Source organism: Castor canadensis, chromosome 15 (assembly GCF_047511655.1).
Source record: "Castor canadensis chromosome 15, mCasCan1.hap1v2, whole genome shotgun sequence".
In the NCBI taxonomy this organism is placed as follows: domain Eukaryota; kingdom Metazoa; phylum Chordata; class Mammalia; order Rodentia; family Castoridae; genus Castor; species Castor canadensis.
The window spans coordinates 36,417,955-36,426,554 of NC_133400.1; positions in this window are offsets into that span (position 1 = coordinate 36,417,955).

An 8,600-nucleotide genomic window follows, 5' to 3' on the forward strand; every position below is an offset into this window, starting at 1 on the left:
GCTTACATTGTCTCACTTGCACACAGGAGTGCTTTCACCCACCTGGTCATTCTTATTGATGCTCCAGTCTTTTTTGCTCTTCTCTTCTTTCAACATAACACTGACTGCTGACAGAGACTGGAGGAAGGCCCCTCAACTTAGGTACCTAGGCGGAGGGGATCTTAGACATTTTTTTACTGGGCTGAGTGGTTTAAGAATACAATAGTCCAGAAGATCCCAATTCTTGTGTCACCTGGAGAGAGACATAAGTCACAAAACTTCATTGAAAGAAAAGGTAAAAAGAAAGCACTACAAGAGAAACCAGTGGGTCCCTGCCAAGTGGCAGGGAAGCACTTATCTCTTTGTTTAAAGACCAATTTGTAAGTTTTAAGGGAGGAAAAATTTGGGCAGGCCTTAGGGAGGGGCTAGAGTGGCTGGCAGGCTTAATTAACACACCCTTATCACATAATAAGGAGTATTCTGTATATGCTAATTTTTAGGCCTTTTTATGTATGAGATGTGCCAATATTCAGAAGGTCCTAAGTAGAAGACTTGGCCTGGGAGACCAAATTGAGGGCAGGCCTCCTTTTACCAAGGAAATCAGACCCAGAGGTGTCCCTTATCTTGCAAAGATTTTTATGACTGCCAGGATATTTACAACTTAAAGGAATTTATTGCTCAGGGTGGTGCTGGGGGAGTAGTGAAAAAAAAATCTAGCATAAATATATCAGGTTAGTAAAAAGAAAGGAGTTGCTGGTGGGTTATTTTCCCTGTTTTCTAGCCTGTCCCAATTTTATATATTTTATTACATTTAACTGAAATTTCCTCAGTTTTCTGTTGCTCTCTAGTTGCTCCTAGTAGCCCTCTTCAAAGACATTGTTGGAATTAAAGACCCTTTGGTGCTGAAAACAGACACACAAGAGACAGAAAATCTTGACAAGGCAATTTCTCTTGATCAAGAGGGTGCAAGCATGTGCTCACTCCACTAAGCAAACACGCAAGCACAAAATGGCTGAGAATGACTCCTCCTTATATCCCTGACATGGTCGTACCTGCCCCTCACCTGGGATTTGTCCAGGTCAAAGGTTCACAGTCTCCCTCATTGGCTAAAAGGCTTGGGGGATGGGTTAGGGCATGCAGTTTGGTGGGCAATGGAGTTGTACAGGAATCTGGAAGAAGAAGCAAGGAATGCAAGTCACCTAAGATGGTAACCTGAGGAATTTTTAAATAATCTAAGAGGGTAACAAATACTTTGACAGGAAAGATCACTTTTCTTACAATTTCCCCCCCTCTTTTTAATTTAAATTCTTTTCTTCAAACTCATTTAGGAGCCGTTGCTTTCATGTTCCTGCGTTTCTAATAGAAACAAGTTATGTTGGTGGGCGGTGTGATTGGTGAGAGCTGTCTCAGTTAACCACTGTATTAGTCCTCAGACAAGGACTTATGTAGCATCCTACTAAAATTAAAACTCTGGACACTACAACCAAGGAAGTTAAGATTGAGGTCATCCAGCCCTTCCATTTTCCAAACCATTTTTCCATTAAGTCAGTGGAGCAATCATTTATGCCTGAATTTTCAGCTAGCTCATTAGATTAGGGTAGTTAATCCCTGTAGGGTCTTAGTAATAATTTAATCAGGGGGCTGTATTATTTCATATATACATACAGCATGAAACTCCAATCATTACACAAACTCCTCCCTTTTCTGTCAACATCATGTTCAATGTTAGTCTGTTCTCCCAAGCCATCTGGCTAGTTGGTCCCAATTGCTCTGCTATTCCTTTGATAGCATCCCTGGTATAGTTAACAAACCTTTATTGGTTATAATAAATATAATTAATCCAATTGACATTTTTATTTATAGTGGATCACCAAAAGAGTACTGATTCAAACCCTGCTGCAATTTGGTTCCTGGCTTTGAATTCATTTGGTACTCCCTTAAGAACCCCAATGGTATCAATGTAAACGTGGGAATCAAAGGAGCCTCTACAGTTGGCTACAGTGTCTATGTCTATGTCTTTCCTTTTTCTAGCTATTGTGGTATGGGCTGGGGATCTAAATGCTAGGATGAAAGGGATTGCCAACTGCACCAAAGCATAGGTGCCTGCCCAGTTACCTGGGAGATTCTCAAGTAAAGGTCCTCTGCCATACCACTAGACATCGGCTCTGTCCACCGAGAGTGTGGACTGGTTTGTGAAGCTGTTGAAGGACTGGCTTTCACTGCATCCTGTCAGGTTTCCCACATTTGTCAATTGTCCCCCATGTCTGGTGAGACATGGGGTATAATTGACGTATAGGGTGGGTGGCCTAATAGTCCTTGAGGGCTGGCCTGCAGGAACTCTGACCTCTGGGAACAGTAGTGATAGCATCTGGCAGGACTCATTGCCCCAAGCCTTGGCATCCTGAAACAGAACCAACATGCAATACACTCCATCTGGGTCTCCCAGTACTACAAACATAGCAATCACTCTTATTTAATGTGTGGACAGAATATTTTATCCATTCCATCCAAGCATTTGTATCTCTGTACCCTATTTCAATAGCCACAGTTTGTCTTAGGTCCTTGACTTCTACTACAGTTACCTAAGTTCGATTCTTGTACAAACGTGGAGGTAATGTTGGAGTGGAGGTAGAACTGGGTGTCACCTGGGAGGGGTTGGGAGTTAGATGGAGCTCAAAGGCACCTAACAGGTCTGTCCCTGAGACATCTGCCTCCAACCCATATCTATGAAATATAGATGGCCCTTGTGTCATACTCCAAGGGTTTCTATGACCAATCTAAGTGGGTTGCATTGTTTATCTTTACAAGTAGGACAGGATGTATCTGAAACAGCTATAATTTCGAATGTAGTCTGTTAAAAGACTGTTGAATCTTTTGTATGGTAGAAATCAGAGTCTTTCCAGTGCCCTGAGGTCTAGTCCAGCCCTTAGGAATTTCATAAAAAAGGGGAAGTGTATCCTTTCTATCCAGTGTTCCACCCCACATTTGTCCACTCTGGACAGATGGGTCCCAGGATGGGACACATATAAAGGGAGTATCCTTGGAGATGAAGTTAGAATATAAGGTCTCCGCAAGGAAGGACCTGACATGCACTGAATGCAACAATTAAGGGAAAGGTACTCTGAGTTACATTAATAATAAGCATACCATTTCCCAAAGGAAAGAGAAATAATATTTTCACTATAGTCTCTTTTAAGCCACTTTGGTGTTGCCTGGATGTGCGAGCACACTCATTGTTCCTTCTGGTTGGGTGTGGGTGCCTTCTTTATCTGTGTGTGATGAGTCTACCCCTGCTCTGAGGTCCAGATGGCTGTCTCCATGGTCAGCAGGACCAGGAAGCATACTTCCCAAGCTGACTCAAGCTTATTTTCTTTCCAGATCTTGACCAGCACATGACCACTAGGCTGGTATGGGTGAACAGGAAAGTCAAATGGAGGAGCCTGTGCTAAAAATCCTTTTTTCCTAAGACAAAGTAAAGTAGAGGACAATCCAAGTATATAATTTTTGAGGAAATAGTCTTTGGTTTCAAAGGAAGGTACATCAGTAACAGAGCTAAAGTAAGGAAGCCCATAAATCATTTCATAGGGGGAGAGACCAATGTCCTTCGGAGGGGCCATCCTAATTCTGAGTGGGAAGACATTTAGTCCAAGGTAATCTGGTCTCTAAGACTAAGTTATTGAGTTGGTTTTTATGAGTCTGATTCATTCTTTCAACCCTCCCTGAGGAAGGTGGATGCCAGGGAGTATGATATTCCCATTTGATATCTAGAGCCTTCATAAGTCCCTTAAGGACATTGGCAATGAAATGACTCCCATTGTCTGAGTCTATATTTTCTATAACCCCAAACCCTGGAATGTTTTCTAGTAATACCCTAATTACATTCATAGCAGTGGCCCCTGGGAGAGGGATGCTCTTGACCCTGTGAGTGAGATGGTTTAGAATAACCAAGATGTATTTAAGACGACCTATTTTGGGCATCTCAGTGTAATCTACCTGAATGCTTTGGAAGGGTTGCAATCTGGAGTTTCTACCCTCAGCTGGTCTCTGTTTCAGAGCTTGCTTGTTAATCTTTTGACAAGTAAGACATCCTTCTGATACTTGTTTGGCTAGTGTATAGATCCCTATACAACCATAGGCTCACAAAACTGCCTCACACATGGCTTGGGATCCCCAGTGGCTCCCCTGATAGAGATAGGTAAGGAGTTCTCTCATTAGAGGCTTTGAGATCATTTCCCTCCCACCAGGGAGAACCCATTTTCCCTGTTCAGTTCTGACTGCCCCAAGTTTTTTTAGTTGTTCTTCCTCGGATGGGGTAAAGATAGGGGTGATGTGAGGAGCAGGGAGGTGCGGAATGAGACAAAAGACTGGGGCCTCAGAGGTGAGAGCAGCCAGTTTTGCTGTCTCATCTGCAAAAGAATTTCTCCGAGTCTCAAATTTACCCTCTTTTGGTGACCTGGCACATGGACTATGGCCCTTGCTATTGATTAAGCCCTGTTTCATCCAGATTTTTTCAAAGGTCACCAAATGCATATTTTGAATCAGTGTATATGGTCCCTTCTTTGTCCTTTAAGTGTTTTAAGGCCTGATTTACAGTAAACAATTCACAAGTCTGTGCTGACCACTTGTTAGGAAGTTGGCCTGATTCTATTATAGTCATGGTCTCCCTGTCTACTATAGAATATCCATTATGCCTTTTTCCCTTGATTACCTGAGAGGATCCATCCACAAAGAAATGGAACCAGGTCTGGAAATGAGTTTCCCTGAGATCTAGCCTTACTTTTGTTCGATATTCAATAATATCTAAACATTTATGTTTGAGGGCTCCTCCCTCCTGCTTTCCTGCCAAGAAAGTGGCTGGATTTAGGGCCTCATCAGTAGTTAAAGTTAGGTCATCCTTTTCTTGCAAGATACCCTTGTACTTTAGGATCCTGGAATCCATCAGCCATCTATCACCTTCTGATTTAAGATTGTCCTAACTTGATGGGGAGTGATAATAATTAGGTTCCTTCCAAAGTTGATTTTTTTACTTTCTTTGGTTAGAAGGACTGTAGCTGATACTGCCTGAATACACTCAGGCCAACCTCAGGTGACAGGATCCAGAAACTTAGATAAGAAGGCCACTGGTTAACATTAGCACCCATGTTTTTGGGTTAGCACCCCAAGGGCAACTCCCTTATTTATATTCACAAGGAGGTGAAAGGGCTGTTCAAGAGAGGGCAAGGCTAGCACCAGAGCTGTGATAAGGGCTTGCTTTAGGTAATCTACTTGTTCTATCTCCTCAGGAGTCCAAAGGAAGGTGTCTGGTCTCTCTTGGGTCAATTTGAGATATAAAGACTTAGTCTTAAGGGCATATGAGTTTATCCACAACCAGCAGTATCCCACTAAGCCAAGGAACTTTCTCAATTCTTGTTTTGTTCCTGGGAGCGGGAGACCAGTGATTCCTTCTATTCTTTCTGGACCAGTCCTTCATTGGCCCTTACTGATCAAATGTCCCAGATATTTTACTTCAGTCTCAGCAAATTGTAACTTATTCTTTGAAATACAAAGTCCCTGGCTCCCCAGGAACTGGTGGTGTTGATCACTTCTTCCTGATTATCCCCTGACAAAAGTAAATCATCCACATATTGGAGGAGGCACATGTGGGGATCTAATATGAACTTTTCTAAGACTTTTTTAAAAATCTGGCCAAAGAGGTGAGGGGAGTCAGTAAATCTTTGGGGAAGGACAGTCCACCTTTACTGTTGCTTGCATCCTGAGTGGGTGTCCTCCCGTTCAAAGGCAAATATGTACTGACTGTTCGCATCTGATGGGCAGGCCCAAAATGCATCCTGTAAGTCTATTACACTAAACCACTCATGGTTATATGGAATTTTGCTGAGAAGAGTGTAGGGATTCGGGACTACTGGGTGTTTAGCTTGGACTATTTGATTGACGGCTCTAAAGTCTTGGACTAACTAATAGGAACCATCTGTCTTTTTGACTGGAGGATTGGGATATTGAAGGGAGATGTACAAGGTTCAAGGAACCCATCTCGTATCAGTCCCTCTATAACTGGCTTCAAACCTATCCTCCCCTCCATAGGAATAGGGTATTGTTTTCTCCTACCTCCCCAGTCTTCTTTAATGGAACTTTGATAGGTGTAACCTGGAGTCCACCCTGGTTCCTGTCTCTTGCCCAGACTATTGGCTTAATTTGTTTCTCGGCCCATGGAGTAAGCAGATTTAGGGATGCTTGCATTTTATCCCTTTTTACATGTAAACTGATTCTTAATCGGGTTATTAGATCTCTTCCAAATAGATTAGTACCTGCCTCAGGGACTAGGAGAAATTGTATTTTAGTGGTCCTGTCTTGGAAATAAACATCTGTTTCTTGTAATATTTTAACTGAAAAGCTTTCTCCCTTTGCCCCAGAAATTAGTATCCTCTCTTGGGAATAGATTAAGCCCCTGGGCAGAAGACAGAGGGAGGATCTGGAAGTGCTTGAGTCAATCAGGAAGGTGACAACTTCACATTGTGGTCCCACTTCTATATTTATCAAGGGTTCTGAGTGGGACCCTTCAAAGTAAAAGAGCCCCTGACTCCCCTATTCTTCATCAAAGGTCAGTAAGGGAACAGTTTCCCTACACTCTCTTTCCCATTCTGGACGTTCTCTCCTAAAAAGTGTCCAGTCTCCCCACATTTAAAGCACTTATTTTCCCCTCTCCTTTGTTTCATCTTCTGACTTTCTGGTCTCTTATACCCAAATGAGGGAGGCCAGCCGGTTGAGGTTCAATGGATATTGGTTTGGCCTTTCCCTATTAACCTGCTCGATTGTGGATAACATAATCTTTGCTTTTTGTTTTTGTTTTTCTTCCTCTCTCCTTACATATACCTTTTGTGCCTCTCCTAATTATTCCTCTATGGATCTATTTTTCCAGTTTTCTAGTTTTTGTAATTTTCCTGCTATATCTGGCCAGCTGTTTGTAACAAAGTGAAATTTTAACATTCCCTGTCCCAAAGGGTCCTCTAAGTCTAACCCAGCATACATTCTCATCTGATCCTTGAGGCGGCTCATGAACTCAGTCAGCTCCTCATCCTTCCCTTGTTGGACATTAAAGGCTTTAGAGAGGTTTTGTGACCTTGGCACTGATTCCTGGATTCCCCTTATTATTAAATCTCTCAAGTACCTCACATTTTCTTGGTGTCCTGGGGTGTCATTATCCCATTGGAGATCTTGGTTAGGAAACTTAACATCCGCTACCTGGACATTCTGTCCTGGAGGATGTTAACATTCCCAGATAGCCATTGCCACTCTATGGATCATGGCTCCTTCCTCCCCCTGAGAAGAGAATTCCCCAAATAGACATTAACTCAGCCCAAGTATATATCTGTGGTCCCAAAAATTGATTGACTTGTTCTGAAACCCCAAAAGGATCCTCAAATGGGATTGCAACTGATAAGAACTGCCCCTTGCCACCATTCTGCAGCCCCCCCCCCCCGCCCCCGCAGCTAGTTTCACCCTTTGCAGAACAAAGCCCCACTGTCCCTTATCTCCTGCCATCTCTCTTTGTCCATCCCTAGCCCTTGCTTTCTCCCAAATGCTACTTAAGCCCAGACTCGCCTAGAAAAGCTGCTGTGCCATTTTTTCTTCTCGCCAGCCAGTCTGCTTAGGAAACTTTGGACATGAGATACCTCTCGTGAGCTCCTTTGTGTGTGGCGTGCGGCGTTTTCCTAACAGCAACTCCTTTTTAAAGTTTCAGACCTCAGTTTTGGTGGTAAAAGGGGCATTTATGAACCCAGTTTCACGCCATCCCAGGGGGACCTCCCTGACAGGAAAGAGGGAGTATGGTCTTTCCCCTTGGGACTGAGGAAGAGGTAGATTTTCAATGTCCCAATGACATTGCTTTAACTCCTTTTGGAGTTGCAGTAGGGATGGGTTTCAGGTAAAGAGTGGGGAGGCAGGGAGTTGAAAGGGGGCAAAGGTGAAAGAGTTGGGAAGGGGAGAGGCAGGAGCCCAGGGGACCAGCTCTGGCGCCTGAGGAGCAGCAGGGCTATAAGGGTAGGGGAAAGGAGGAGAGTAAATTCCAGTTAGAAGGGGTTTTTGGTTTTTTGGGATTTTTTTGTCTTTTGTCCTTTTCTTTAAGTGGAAACAGGACTACAGGACTCTGTCTCCAACAGAGGGCATATTCCATCTCCTCTTCAGTGACTGGGCTCTTGTCATTTATATGCTCAATTAACAGCTGACAGACCCAGTCCTCATCAGACACAAATTTTGGCCAAAAAACCAAAGGCTTTAAGATCGGTTCTTGGGTCCAGATAAGACAACACTATTTAACCATTCTTTGTTTCTTTTTCCTTTAGTATGGGGTTATCTTCCCAATATTTTAACATCTTCCCTAGGGGGCTCCCAGAGGGTATTTTATCCTGGGCCTTTGTTTTCTGGTACCCCTCTTTACTGCCTTTATTTCCCATTTCTCCCTTCTGGTTGACTGTGCCCTGTCTATCAGGAGCTCAACCCCCCCTTTGCCTTGGATGTTTCTTGCACTCTGATTCTTTTTTGTTTTGTCTGTCTCCACCCATGTCCTTTGTGGGAGCTTGAGGCACCTTTTGGTAGCCTGTGGGTCAGTATAAGTTGCTGACCTG